The sequence below is a fragment of the Chiloscyllium punctatum genome, chromosome 17, assembly GCF_047496795.1.
Source record: "Chiloscyllium punctatum isolate Juve2018m chromosome 17, sChiPun1.3, whole genome shotgun sequence".
NCBI classification, from domain to species: domain Eukaryota; kingdom Metazoa; phylum Chordata; class Chondrichthyes; order Orectolobiformes; family Hemiscylliidae; genus Chiloscyllium; species Chiloscyllium punctatum.
In genome coordinates this window covers 27,994,257-28,010,762 of record NC_092755.1, presented here as the reverse complement: position 1 = coordinate 28,010,762, position 16,506 = coordinate 27,994,257, and positions in this window count along the sequence as shown.

Genomic DNA, 16,506 nt, shown 5'->3' with positions numbered 1-16,506 from the left:
TTTAAATCCCACTATACCCCCCTGCTCCTCACCCAATCTCCGTAACCTGGCATTTTCTTTGACTAATGCACCTAATCTGCACATCCTGGGACTGGGAGCAAACTGGAGTACCCGATAGAAATCCTTGCAGGCACAGGGAGAATGTGAGACAGTGACTCCTGACTGAAATTGAACCTGGATCTCTGGTGCTGTGATGCAGCAGTGCTAACCACTGAGCTACCCACTGTGGGCAACACAACGTGCCTGCGCAATTCAGCCCTAGAAATGTGACTTAACAGCAGCGAGATTCCGTAAGTCCCTAAACCTGTCACTGAGCAACAGAAGGAGGACATTGAAACCTTGAGCGGCTTGGTCAGGAATTGGAGCAAGACATGCAAACCATCGAGAAGATAATGTAGGAACACCGGGAGGCTATTCAGCCCATCGAGACGATAATGTAGGAACACCAGGAGGACATTCAGCCCATCAAGTGTGTAAAGCAGGAAAATAATGAGTCCATTCAGCCACTCATGCCTCTTAAACAGCAATTGGAGCAGATCATTTACAACCTTGTGAATTGAGAGGGAATGTTGAGGTTAGAGAAAGGGAAGAACTTCGAATAGCGAACTTCACTAGGGAATGAAAAGGGATGAACAAACTATTAGGAATGGAAGACAAATTGTTAGAATCAGTAATTAAGGAATTAATAATTAGAAATGTTCAAATCAAACCTCAATCCATCGCAGTCAACATGATTTACTGAAGGATAAATCAGATTTGAATTTTTTGACCTACGTTATAAAAAAATATGACAAACAAGATGGATTAAGGGGATCCTATAGATGTCTTTGTTCTGGACATCCAGAAGTCATTGCATAAAGTTCATCACAAAAGATTAATATGCAAAACAAAAGCAAATGGGATAAGTAAAATGTATTTTGTTGGAGAGGCGCTAGCAAATAAAAGCCATGGTATGGAGGTGTTGGTTTGGACTGGGTTGGACAATGTCAGAAATGGTAAAATGCCAGATTATAATCCAACAGTTTTATTTTGAAAAACACAATGTTTGGTCCCGCTGTTCCTTCACCAGGTGTTAGTGAGAGCAGAAGACCTTAGACATATAATTTATAAGGAAAAGATCAGAGGGTTGTACAGCTCATGCACATGAATTTAACACATCGAAGATGTCACCCAAATCTTTTATCAGTTAGAATGGAGGTGCGGCTTTTGATTGATTAATATGCAAACCTGATAATTTATATCAAGTCACTGCCTGGAGATAACTTAAGGTATTAACGACATAAAGGAAGGAACTCATCCGGACCGACTGTTATTGAGGCGTGAGGTCTTGTTTCGAGTCTGTCTTTGTCTTCTCCTGGAGTCAGACTGATTTTATTTCCAAAGTATGAGTTTATAAAATACCGCATTGACGGACTGTATATGAATTGTATATTGTTGACAAAATATGATTTATTGGTATGAAAGAGGCGAGTGTGTGGATATGCATATGAGACAAGGGGAGTGTGAGTGTACGTGGGGAGGAGAGGGAGTGGTGCGTGGGTGTATGTCCGGGGAAAGCGAGAGTGGGTGTCTACCTACGTTAAGACACAGCCAGATTTGGCAGATTCCTTTCCCCACACTCTCACTCCATGGTTTCAGAGTTTTCCTTCTCTGAATCTCTGCTCATTTTTGGTTGTTTATGTTGCAGACCCAGATGCTGTAACTACAGTCCCTATACTCCATCCAGATTTGGGTCACCAAATCATCAGGTCTCTCTGAAGGTGAGAGGCAGTTCACAGCACGACCTCCAACAAACCATCCCCAGCCCATCCACTAAGGTTTCAATAACAGGAGACAGTCAGGAGCTCGTCAGTTCCAAGTTACATGTCTGGTCCTTTATAATGATAGTCGAGGGATGCTCTCGTGTTACTGACTGCACGGTCATCTGAGAGTGACAAACACAGGCGTTCAGTGGACAAGCACGTCTCTCAAAGCTACTGGAGCCCCCTGTCCAACATGGATAAGCATATGGGACACACCAGGAAGTGAACAACAACCCAATACATACTATTTCATTGTTTCAGAGCTTCACAATGTCAGCATTCGATACACTCAGAAGCCAAAAATAAAACACCAGGGAACGATACAGAAAAACAAACAATTAATTAACTTATAACATGTTGTGAAAATATGGATAAGGAGACAGGGGAGTGAGAGTAACTGGAGAAGTGAGACAATGGTGGGTCCAATCACAAAAATGAGAACATCAAATGAAAACATTAGCAGATCAGTTGAAATGCTTCGTTACATCAAAATCTGAATCTGCATCACAGAACCAACCCAGACACCGTAAGCTGGGATAAGGTACCAACCAGAATGGAGAGCTGTGCAGACCATGCTAGTGGAGTACTCCATAAACTGGACTACCTGTCCAGCAAGAGGACCATTGCAAACCTTTGCCAGTATATTGCTACTATACCTGCGCTACAGAGATGCTTTAGAGGGGAAGATTTGCAACCCATGCATCAATATAAGGCAGGATATTGTGTGTGTGTGTGTGTGTGTGTGTGTGTGTGTGTGTGTGTGTGTGTGTGTGTGTGTGTGTGTGTGTTGGTGGCAATAAATATGAAAATTGCCGTTTGAGAGAGAACACACATGGAGGAAATCAGTTTAGATGAGAACAACAGACAAGAGTTCGTGAAGTCAATATAGAGACACTGAGGATTGTGCCACAGACAGAGGAAACGATGTGCTTCAAAATATTAAATTAAAGGCATTACCAGGCCCAGCAACAATATAAATTGATCCTCACAGAAATGATGGGAGTTTGGCGTGAGGTGAGAACTGAGCGATGGAATATCGACCAGATTTGCAGGTTTGAATTTGAGAGTGTCAGCAAAAGATTATTGGGATCATTAAGACTACATTTCACAGCTCAGGGTTCAAGTAGCAGATAGAATAAGCCAGTTAAGTATGTTCAGGAGACGTTAAGCCCCGGACATGGGGAGAGACCACTCTAGATTTGGTGCTCGGAAACGAGCCATTTCAGGTATCAGATCTTGTGGTGGGAGAGCATTTTGGTGATAGTGACCATAACTGTCGCACAATCTACATAGCCATGGAGAAGGAGAGGATTAGGCAAAATGGGAGGATATTTACTTGGGGAAGAGGAAACTATGATGCGATTAGACATGAGTTAGGAAACATGGACTGGGAACAATTGTTCCATGGAAATGGCACTCTAGACATGTGGAGACTGTTTAAGGAACAGTTGTTGCGAGTGATGCATAAATGTGCTCCTCTGAGACAGGCAAGAAGTGGTAAGATTAAGGAGCATTGGATGACGAGGGCGGTGGAACTTCTCAACAAAAGAAAGAACGCAGCTTACATAAGGTGGAGGAAGATAGGGTCAAGCTCAGCTCTAGAGGATGACAGGAAGGCGAGGAAGAAACTCAAAAATGGTCTGATGAGAGACAGGAGGGGGCACGAGAAAGGCTTGGTAAAACAAATTAGGGAGAATACAACTGTATTTTACACTTATGTGAGGAATAAGGGAATTGTCAAAGAAAGAGTAGGGGCGATCAGGGATAGCACAGGGAACTAGTGTGTGGAGTCTGAGGAGGTAGCGGAAGCGCTAAATGAGTTTTTTGCTTCTGTCTTTACGAAAGAAACGAACTTTGTAGTGAATGAAACCTTTGAAAAGCAGGTGCACATGCTGGAATGGATAGAGATAGAAGAAGCTGATGTGCTGAAAATTTTGCCAAACATTAAGATTGACAAGTCGCCAGGCCCCGACCAGATTTGTCCTCGGCTGCTTTGGGAAATGAGAAATGCTTCGCCACTTGCGAAGATCATTGCATCCTCGCTCTCCACTGGATTCGTATCTGAGGACTGGAGGGAGGTAAATGTAATTCCTCTCTTCAAGAAAGGAAATAGGGAAATCACCGGCAATTACAGACCTGTAAGTCTCACGTCTGTCGTCTGCAAGGTGTCAGAAAGGATTCTGAGGGATAGGATTTATGACCATCTGGAGGAGCATGGCTTGATTAAATGCAGTCAATATGGCTTTGTGAGGGGTAGGACAAACCTTATCGAGTTATTTGAAGATGTGTCTAGAAAATTGGATAAGGGTCGAGCTGTGGATGTGGTGTATATGGACTTAAGCAAGGCATTTGATAATGTTTACCAAGGTAGGCTCATTCAGAAGGTCAAGAGGAATGGGATACAGGGGAACGTAGCTGTCTGGATACAGAATTGGCTGGCCAACAAAAGACAGCGAGTGGTAGTAGAAGGAAAATATTCTGCCTGAAAGTCAAGTGGTGAGTGGTGTTCCACAGGGCTCTATCCTTGGGCCTCTACTGTTTGTAATTTTTATTAATGACTTGGATGAGAGGATTGAAGGATGGATCAGCAAGTTTTCAGACGACACAAAGGTTGGAGGAGTCGTTGAAAGTATAGAGGGCTGTTGTAGGCTGCAGCGGGATATTGACAGGATGCAGAGATGGGCTGAGAGGTGGCAGATGGAGTTCAACCTGGATAAATACGATGTGTTGCATTTTGGAAGATCGAATTTGAAAGCTGATTCCAGGATTAAGGATACGATTCTTGGCAGTATGGAGGAACAGAGAAATCTTGGTGTGCAGATACATAGATCCGTTAAAATGGCTACCCAAGTGGACAGGGTTGTTAAGAAAACATGTTGTTTTTTTTTGGCTTTCATTAACAGGGATGATAGACTTTAAGAGTTGTGAGATCTTGTTGCAGCTCTATAAAACTTTGGTTAGACTGTACTTGGAATATAGCGTTCAGTTCTGGTCGCCCTATTGTAGGAAAGATGTGGATGCTTTGAAGAGGGCTCAGAGGAGGTTCACCAGGATGCTGTCTGAACTGGAGGGCTTATCCTATGAAGAGAGGTTGACTGAGCTCGGACTTTTTTTCATTGAAGGAAAGGAGGAGGAGAGGGGACCTAATTGAGGTATTCAAGATAAGGAGAGGCATGGATAGAATTGATCACCAGAGACTATTTCCCAGTACAGAAATGGCTAACACAAGGGATCATAGTTTTCAGCTGGTTGGAGGAAAGTATAGAGGGGATGACAGAGGCTGGTTCTTTCCGCAGAGAGTTGTGACATCATGGAATGCGTTGCCAGCAGCAGTTATGGAAGCAAGGTCATTGGGGACATTTAAGAGACAGCTGGACATGCATATGGTTGCAGAAATTTGAAGGTGCATACATGAGGATCAGTTGTCGGCACGACATCGTGGGCTGATGGGCCTGTTCTGTGCTGTACTGTTCTATGTTCTACGTTCTATTACAAATAGGAATGGTTAAGATATGGGTCAGGAATCAGCGTATGGCCAAAGGGATCACCACAGATGTGCCTCGTCTGTTTCAGCCTCAGATAATGGCCAAGGATGGAATGAAGTCAGAGGAATGAAATGGTGTTTGTTACCTAGAACAGGAGACAGTGACCTCGAAGCTTTCAATATTTAAACATTGAATTTAGATTAGATTACTTGCAGTGTGGAAACAGGCCCTTCAGCCCAACATGTCCACACCGCCCTGCCGAAGCACAACCCACCCATTCACCTACATTTATCCCTTACCTAACACTATGGGCAATTTAGCATGGCCAATTCACCTGACCTGCACATCTTTGGACTGTGGGAGGATACTGGAGCACCCGAAGGAAACCCACGCAGACACGGGGAGAACGTGCAAACTCCACACAGTCAGTCGCCTGAGACGCTGTAAGGCAGCAGTGCTAACCACTGTGCCACCGTGCAGCCCACAAATTGTGGTTCATAGCTGAAACTGAGTAGGTCAACCGACAAGGCACGGTGCCAGAACGAAAGAGGGAGAAAAAGATTGAACAAGTTCACAGTTGTTGTTCGTGGTGGTTTGGAGAGTGAATGTTTACAGAATAGAGTAAATGAAAATAACAATAATACAGTCACACATGATTAATGCAAATAATAAATGGACCGTGAAACTTACCAGGTACGCCAACAATAGCTAGGGCAGGATAATAAAAATATTGAATAATGTAAAGTGCATATTCGGTCCGCCATGATAATGTCAGCAAACGATATGTAGAAAGAATCCATACATAATAGGATAAACTCCTGTCCATTGTTGTTACATTCCAGTCTAATGATCTCAAATTCAGACCTCCCATTCCCCTGTCTCTACACCTGCTGATCCCTGTTAGTGCTGTTAGTGATACATTCACTCATACTATGGGATAACACATTGAACGGTGCCAATTTTATCATTAAAATATGTAAACCCTCCACTGGGATAAGGACAATCGATGGAGACTGACATTAATCACAGTCACCAAACAAACAGGTTCAGTTAACCAGTTCCTTACATCATTTCACGCATCCCGATTAAAGTGAACATTTACTCAGTCTGGATTGAGTGGATGACGGTTGCCGAGGGATAGATCATAAATCTTTCAATCGTTTTAATCTTTCTTCCTTGTACGTAGGAGTATTGCTGGAACATTGCAGTGTTTTATATGTTCCATCCTGTTTATAAAAGGAGACAGGGATAGAATAACAGACCAGATGCATAAAATGCCTGGTAGGGAAGTTTCTAGATACCTTGAGTCATGCTGCTCGTAGTTTGAAATACCCTGGCATCAAACCATTTCATAACTTCGAGGCACCACTCAGCGCATTGAAATTGCTGCTCAGGAACAGGGAGGAACAATTCCGTCCCCAAGTGCCTACTATAGAGACATAGGAAGACATAGGCCTTTCGGCCTATTACCGTGGGACAGGAGGAACTGATCAGCCTCTCTAACCTGTTACTCGTTCACCTTCTCGGACCTGTTTAACAAAAGCAGAGTCAGTCAGCATGATTGCTCAATTAGTGAGAAAAATAAATATAAATGTAACATTCTGATTTTGATGGTATTTTACAGAAACAGCAAAAAGGATTTCAGTCAATAGGAAATAAATGGAATGTGAAAAGGCCATTCAGTCCATCAGTTCCATTACAAAGGAGCAGCAGGAGAGCACAGAGCTATAGGATCCTGTTACTCGTGTGCAGCAGGAGGAGAGCACACAGCTATTGGAGCCGGTTACTCAGGAGCGGCAGGAGGAGCCACACACTTATTGGAGCCTGTTACCCAGGAAAAGAAGGAGGAAAGCACACAGGTATTGGAGCCTGTTACCCAAAGGCAGCAGGAGGAGGGCACAAAGTTATTGGAGCCTGTTACTCAGGAGCAGCAGGTGGAGAGCACACAGATATTGGAGCCTGTTACTCAGGAAAAGAAGGAGGAGAGCACACAGCTATTGGAACCTGTAACTCAGGAGCGGCAGGAGGAGAGCACACAGCTATTGGAGCCTGTTACTCAGGAGCAGCAGTAGGAGAGCACACTGCTATCAGAGCCTGTTACTCAGGAGCAGCGGAGGAGAGCACACAGGTATTGGAGCCTGTTACTCAGGGCAGCAGGTGGAGATTGGAGCACAGGAACAGGAGGCAGTCATTCAACTGCTCGAGACTGGGACGTAGGAACAGGAGGCCGGCACTCAACTGTTCGAGACTGTGACTCAGGAACAGGAGGCCGTCACTCAACTGTTTGAGATTGGGACACAGGAACATGAGGCCGTCACTCAATTGCTCGAGACTGGGACACAGGGATAGGAGGCAGTTATTCTCTGATCTGATTGTGAATCCCTCATTCCATTTTGAAGAGATTCCCCTTTCTGCAGTCTCTGCTCCTTTTGATGGTCATGTTGCAGATCCAGATGCTGTCACTACAGTCACCATGACTCATCCCAGTGGGTCACTAAAACATCTGGCCTTCCTGAATTCCCACAGCAGCTTAAAGCATAGCCTCCAGGAAACGGTCCCCAGCTTTTCCACTAACGCTCCAAAAACTAGAATTAACTCAAATGTCACTCAAGTGCTTGTGTGAAGCATGGTCTGGATCAGTAACAGTGGAAGTGATTCCTTGTTACTGAACACATGATCAGTAGAGTGAGATTAACACAGGCGTTCAATTGATAGGCACAGATCAAGTTAGAAGGTGTGCATCAAAACTGCTGAAACTCCACTATTCAACATGGAGCACAGGGCAGGACACCGGGAAGTCAAAACACTCGCTATGCTTTTTGAACATTATTTCTAAGCTGCTTAATGTTGGAAGCTGATGCTCAGTTTGAATACGAACAGTTTCAATCGCAACAAATGGGAGGGATTTGGGAAATAGACGGATGGAGAGAGACTCAGAGTCAGTATTGCGAAGGATGTGTTCGCAGGTTTCAAAATGCTGAAGTGAAGACATTTTGATAGCATCAAGTAACATAGGCTGGTATTTCCGGCAATGGTAAATTAATAGTATACTGGTGTGAGTTCAGACAGAATCATAGACTCTCGGAGATGTACAGCACAGATACAGACCCTTCAGTCTATCTCGTCCATGCCGATGGGATATCACAAATTAAACTAGTCCCATTTACCAGCATTTGGCCCATAACAATGTAAACCCTTCCTCTTCATGTACCCATCCAAATGCCTTTTAAATGTTGCAATCATAACAGCCACTACCACCTCCACTGGCAGCTCATTCCACACATGCACCAATCTGTGTTAGAAAACGTTGGTCTTTAGGTCACACCTGATATCCATGCCTTCTAGGTTTGCGAAAACGTTCCTGGCTATTCACCCTGTATATGCCTTTCATACTCCAAGAAAAATCACCCCAACCTACTCACCCTCTCCCTATAGCTCAAATCCTGGCAACATCCTTGTAAATCTTTTCTGACTCCCTTCAAGTTTCACAATATCTTTCTGCTAGGAGGGAGACCACAATTGAATACAATACTCCAAAATAACCAATTAATGTGCTCTACAGCAGCAACATGGCCTCCCAATTCATATAGTGAAAGCACTGACCAATAAAGGTAAGCATACCAAATGTCTTCTACAGTATTCTGTCGAACTGTAACACAACCTTCAAGGAATTTTTAACCTACACTCCAAGACGTTTTTGTTCAGCAACACTCCCGAGGAACTTACCATTAAGTGTGTACATCATGCCCTGATTTGCATTTCCAAAATGCAGTTCCTCACATTTTTCCAGACTAAACATCATTCGCTGCTCCTTAGCCGATCAGCCCACCTGAACAAGATCTCATTGTACTCTGACGTAAACCTTCTGTGCTATCCACTGCAACATCAGTTTTGATGTCATTTGCAAACTAACCAACTATCGCAGCTGCTTTCACACCCAAATGATTTATATAAATAATGAAAAACAGTGCACCCAGCACTGATACTTGTCGCACACCACTGGCTATAACCCTCCAGTTCGAAAAGCAATCCTCCTACCTTCGAGCTAATTTTGTATCCACATGGCTAGTTTTCCATGTGCATTCCATGTGAACTAACCTTGTTAACCAGTCTACCATGCAGAAAGTTGTCAAATGCCTTACTGAAGTCTATATCGGCAATGTGCATTTCTGCCTCAATGAATCCTCTTAGTCATTTCTTCAAAACAATCTGTCAATTTAGTGAGACACCATTTCCTATGCTTAAAGCTACATTGACCATCCCGTATCAGTCCTTGCCATTCAAAATACATGAAAACCTTGTGCTTCATAATCCACACCAACAACTTGCCCATCACCGACTTCAGGCTCACCGGCTTTTCCTTACCATCCTTCTTAAATGTTTAAAGTAATGACATCACGTTATCAAACCTCCTATCCTCTAGCACCTCACCTGTGACAATCAATGATACAAATATCTCAGCACGGGGCCCATCAATCCCTTCCCTAGCTTCCCACAGAGTTCTAGGGGACACCTGATCAGGTCCTGGGGATTTTTACATCTTTACAGGCTTTACGAACTCCAGCATCTCTTCCTTTGTAATACAGATACTTTTCAAGATATCATTGTTTATTTCCGAAGTTCTTTAGCTTCCATATCCTTCTGCACAGTAAATACTGATGCAAGGTGCTTGTTTAGTATCGCCTCCATCTCCTGGGGTTCTGCACATCGGCATCTTGGGGATCTTTTAGTTGTCCAAAACTCTCCCGAGTTACTCTTCCATTCTTAATATATTTGTACAGTCCCTTTGAATTCTCTTTAACCCTATATGTCAAAGCTATCTCATGCCCCAGTTATGGCCTTCGGATTTCCCTTTTAAGTGTACTCCTACAGGCCATAGAATCTTCTCGACAGTCATTTTAAATCTGGAATTCAGAGGCTGATGAAGATGATATATCTATTTTTGATTGTTTGTAAAACCCAACTAGTTCGCTGATGCCCTTGAAGGAAGCAAACTGCCGTCCTTACCTGGTCGATGGTTACATGTGACTCCAGTCGCACAACAATATGGTTAACTGTTAACTGTCCTCTGGACAATTAGTGACGGTTAATAAATGCAGGCTAAACCAATTATACTCTCATCCAGTGAATGAATACTGTAAAAACATCGACTCCTGATATCTCTACATGACATATGCTTCCCTCTTATCCGTGACCAGGCCATCAATTTCTCCAGTCCTCCAGCATTCCTTAACCATCCTGCCTTACCCTTCACCCTAACAGGGGCATACTATCTCTGGGCTCTTGACATCTCATTTTTGAAGGCTTCCCTCTTCTCAGCTGACCCCTTATCTGTGAATATCTATCCCAATCCAGTGTGGAAGTTAGAATCATAGAGTCATAGAGATGTACAGCTTGGGAACAGACCCTTCGGTCCAACCCGTCCATGCCGACTAGATATCCCAACCCAATCTAATCCCACCTGCCAGCATCCGCCCCATATCCCTCCAAACCCTTCCTATTCATGTACCCATCCAAATGCCTCTTAAATGTTGCAATTGTACCAGCCTCCACCACTTCCTCTGGCAGCTCATTCCATACACGTACCACCCTCTGTGTGAAAACATTGTCCCTTAGGTCACTTTTATATCTTTCCTCTCTCACCCTAAACCTATACCCTGTAGTACTGCACTCTTGGACCCCAAGGAAAAGACTTTGTCCATTTTCCCCGTACAAGTTCTTGCCTAATATCATCAAATTAGCCTTCCTCCAAGTTAAACCATTATCTTTTAGACCCAGTTCATCATTTTCCATCTCTGTTGTAAAACTAATAGAATTATGATTACTTGTTCCAAAGTGCTTCCCTTCTGATAATTCAATCTCCTGCCCTACCTTATTTCCCAATGGTAGGTCAAGTTTATGTCCTTCTCTGTGATGCAGAGCATTGGACAAGCAACTGGAGCTTTGTGAATGTTCGTGGTTTCAACAGAATCTATGACTCACTGGGCTGAATCTAACAATAATTTGTCTCAGTGACGTTTTTATTGAGTGTGATAGAGGGATTGTGTGTACGAGGCTGAGCAAGTTTCCTTGTGCAATCTTATCAAACTCACCTGATTAGCTACCCACCCCACCCCATGCTGTCCCGCTTATTCAATACCAGCCCAATCCTCCCACCCATCATGTCTGGAGGTACTCACCATCGCTTGGATGCCCCTGGATATTCCGTGATCCCGAGCACTGGGTCCATTTTCAAAAGGCCAATGGTCACACGGTTGAGCTTTCTTAGTTAGAAGTTGCCTTGCACAGTTTACCCTGAGCATGGCAGATAAGGTGCAATTATACCACCGTTTTTTGACAGGAGTTTGGAAGTCCTGGTGGATGGGCTAGTACAAAGGTGGACCATTCTCTTTCCAAGGGAAGCACACCACCAGAGCCACTGAACATGGTCTGAGCTCCCCACCCAGCTCAGTGCAGTATCTGAGGTCTGAGGAAATGTACAGCAATACAGGACAAGCATCACTAACCTTCCCCACTCTGTCAGAATAGGGGTCACTGTATTCTCTCTGCTCCCTAACACTCACTGTATATTTGTTATAGCACCGACCACCGAACTAGGCTCACTATTGCACCTTCTCTCCCTCTCTCTCTCACACACAATTTCCCTCCACTTTTCCAGCCAAACAAATAATACAGCATGGACATAACGCTAAGGACTGACTCCCTCCTGACACCTCACCATTTCCCCTATCACACCTACACCAACACTAAGAGCAGGACCACACACTGCAACCCTCCCTCCCTCTCTTTGTCCCATTCCAGGAGTAACAACCTGGACGAGGACAGAAAGGGTCAAGCCGGGTGGTGGAGTGCCCGATACCCGCTCCCTCATCCCACCACACCCCCCCCCCCACCCCGGCACATGGGGAGGACCCTGGTACGAGTCGGAGAGGACCGGGATGCCTCGTGTGGAGTTTCTGAAACATCCACGTCCCACCGACCGAGTAAGGAGCAATGTTCAGTGAAGGGCAATTCTTACTTTAAACCCACTGGCAGTTCTGTTTCCCCCCGGCACTACTTAGAAGCCGTGGCCCTGATGTCATCTCTCTTTTGTGTCGAATTGGTACAAATGGAAACCACACCGTCTCGGAGGGCAGGAGGGTGGGCTCACATCACATTGTCTACCTCCCAGGAAGGGAGCACGGAGGCTCCCTCCAATACCTCCTCCTGTAAAAAGCTCAGATACTGAAAATAATCTGTGACATTTACTGTTCTCCTCACTTGTCCTGCCATGTTTACTAATCTGTCCTCCTAAACATCCAGAACCTGTGCTCCTGCAGCCCTTTTATAACGGTACAGATATTTTATATTTTCTGTCAATGTTATTCCTACCAAAGTGCATTATCTCACACTGCTCTGCATTGATGCTCATCTGCCAGAAAACGGAACACTGCACCAATTTGTCACTGCCCTTTTAGAGTTCCACACTGTCCTCCACACACTTTACAATTCTTCCAGGGGTTTGAGTACTGCAAGCATTGAAATTGCCCTACAATCTCACTCCACACATAAATACTGACTCACTCACTCGTGTGAACAAGCGCAATATGCGCACACTCCCCAAGAACAGACTGAAAAATCTGACACACACCAGAGAGCAAGTGATTTATTGATAAAGTTACCGGAGCAAGAGAAATACTGGCAGACACTCCATGTCTGTATTAGTGTCAGTGTATGACTGAGTGTCTCTATGTCTCTGTGCCATTGCGTGTTTGTCTGTGTGTATCAGTTGTGTGGCGAGTCTGGCAGTCTCTGTGGTGTTAATGTGATGTACTATCTCCCTGACATGAGTTTCTGAGACAGGGGTTCTCAACACAAAACATTAACTTTCATTTCTGTCCACAGATGGTGACAGACGTGCTGAGCTTTCTGTCGCTGTCAGTCTTTATTGTTCTCCCCACCCCTCTGTACAGGTGGTAATGTAGGGCGAAAATAATCAGGGATTCAGTCTAGGAAGGGCAGAGGGAGTGTATCAGCTCACAGTACCATCCAAACTGAGAGCACCATCAACACACATATACGCACACACTCACTACAAACATGCACACACACAGACATGTACACACATAGAGCTGCACACAGACACTCACGCACAGATACACAATACTCATACACACCCCAACACACACTTACACACACACTACAAACGTGCGCGCACACACAGATACGTACACACATACATATACAACTGCAAAGACACTCACACAGATACACATACTCATCGCAACCCTAAACACGCGCTTACAAACACACACACAGATTCAGAGAGCCACACAGATACAAAGAGACATACACACGCCCATGACACACACACACACACGCGCACCCACACATGCTTACACTCATGCAGACATATCTACACACACTCAAACATACGCATGCACTCACGAAGACACACACACACACGCAAGATACACACAGCCACAGATTTCATTCGTTTCCTCATTCCACCCCCTCACCCAAACTTATCCCAGATCCAACCTTCCAACTCGGCACCTCCCTCTTGAACTGTACTACCTGTCCATCTTCATTCCCACTATCCACTTCACCCTCTGCTCCAACCTATCACCTTCACCCCATCTTCATTTATTTTGTCATCTTCCCTGCTATCTTCCCCAAAGCACCACACCCTCCCATTTATCGTTCAGCCCACTTGGTCCACAAGCCTCATTACTAATGATGGGATTATGTTCGAAATTTCACATTTCCTGCTCCTTAAATGCTGCTTGAAATTCTGTGCTTTTCCAGCACCACACTCTTTGACACAGACGCACGCACACACAGACACAGAAACACACACACAGACACACACGCACAAACACAAAGACAGCCATGCTTCCCACGCACTAAAACATCCACAATCCCCACACAGAGACACGCACACTGTCCACACACACCCACATCCCTTACACACAGACACACACAGACACAGACAGCCAGGCATACACACTCAAACAGGCACACAGGCACCCACATTCCCACACATACACGCATACATTCACACACAGACACACAGACAGACAGACAGACGTACACACTCAAACAAACATGCACACTAACACACACAGACACCCACACTCCCCACAAATGCACACGTACGCTCATACACGGACAGACAAACTCAGCCAGACACCCGTTCCCTTGTATTTATGAAAGTTAGTTTCTGTACCTTCACCTGTGGAGACAAAACCAATGCTCCCTCACATCGGCAGAGGTTTCTATCAGCTAATGATATATCCAGAGATGGTGCATATGTTACCCACTCCTGCCTGGAATGTTCCAGAATTAATGCAGTTCATGTCATGATGAGTATCAGCACAGTCCTGTCCCTGGTGTGAAGCTACAGGTTATGCTGAACGAGAGGCCACAGCTCAGTGGCCGTCTCATTTTTAAACAAACTGGTTTCACACTTTACACTTGGAATGGGTTCAACTTAGAAACATATTCCTCGAAATCCCAGGGAGGATAGGACAGCGCTCTGCTTCTCCTTGTGTACAAAGCTTCCCTTCTGTGCAGTCTCAGCTCCATTTGTTTACCAGCAGTGCTCATATCTCGTCCAGAGTGGGGTCACAGGTCTCTCTGAAAGAACCCAGCAGCAGACAATACAAACCCGAGAAAAGCATCCACAGAACTTCCCCTTACTCTGTAATGACAGATGCAAGTGCAATCCCCCTACAGACGGTGCACGCATTCGGTGTTGAAAATATTTCTCTTCTGAGCGAAAAAAGCCGTTACATGACTGGACTGTCCGACAGTAACAGTTCCTCTCTCCAAAACGCAGTTGACAATGTAAAATTACGTTTCTCTGCATCTCAGCAACTATAACGACAGCATCAGCGTTGCCAACAGTGTTGATCAGCATACTCAGGGAACAGCGATTGAGAGAATAAAACTCAATGTAAATAGGGACCCACCTAAATTGGCATGATATTCAGGAATATAGGAAAAGGGAAAATGTAAGAATAAGCTCCCATTTTATTTTCCTTCATCATCATTCACTTTGTTTGCTTTTCATTTCTCTCTCTGTCTCTCTGTCTCTCTGTCTCTCTGTCTCTCTGTCTCTCTCTCTCTCTCTCTCTCTCTCTCTCTCTCTCTTCCTCTCTCTCCCTGGACATTTATCCATCCATTCATCTAATCTCCCCCTCACTCATCTTGCCATCCCGCATATAAAAATATTATTTGCCAGTTGCTTTCAGTTCTGATGCAGGGTCGCTACACTCGAAACGTTACCTGCTTTTCTCCTGGCAGAGGCCGCCATACTCGCTGAGATTCTCCAACATTTGCAGATGCTGGGGGATTTTATGTCAGATTTCCATCATCCACTTTTCCTCGGTTTATTTCTCCTTTAATGTTGTTGTTTACCGAGATGCAAGCATCACTGGCAAGGGCAGCATTTTCAGTCCATCAATATTTGGCTTGACTGCGAGGCCATTTGTCAAGACAATATAGAGCCGAGCCGAGCATATTGTTGCAGGTCTGCAATCACACTTAGATTCTTTACCAAAGGCGATCTTTAGCAAAAGCTATCAGTGAAATAATAAAAGAAATTCTGATGGTTTATGGTTGCTGTAAGTAATATGAGGTTCCTTTCCAATTTTTGTCATACGAATTTTAGTTCTATCATTGGATCTGGTAGGATTTGAAACAATGCCTTTAAAGTCACAACTTGTGCCTGTGAATTACCCATCCGGTGACTTTATTACTCGGATATGGTGTCCTTATTATGAAATAACTGGAGAGACAGGGAAAAGTTTATTGTCAATCCATTTTTTATCTGGAATAGTGGTCAGAAGAAAACTGGAGCCGTAAAATCGGAAGTTAACAAGGGGACAGATGACAGCTAATTCAGCAACAGTACTGAGGCTGAGAGAATACGGAGACACATAACAGTTCAGGACTAAAGGAAGACTTAAGCGTCTGAACAGCCTTGTTCCTTCTTAGATGTTTATGAGTGAGGAGTCTGAAATTGATGGAAATGGATTTTGTGACTGAACCTAAGAATAACAGTTTATACATTTGTTAAATATAAATAACTGAAATAGCAATAACGTTCACCATTGTTTTTAGAATTGACAGGTATAGGCTTACCAGCAACACCAAAAATCGTGCGGATGGGGTAGTAATCTGCCTGAATAATCATCAGTACTGCTTCTATCAGCAACTTTAACCATGGCCAATCA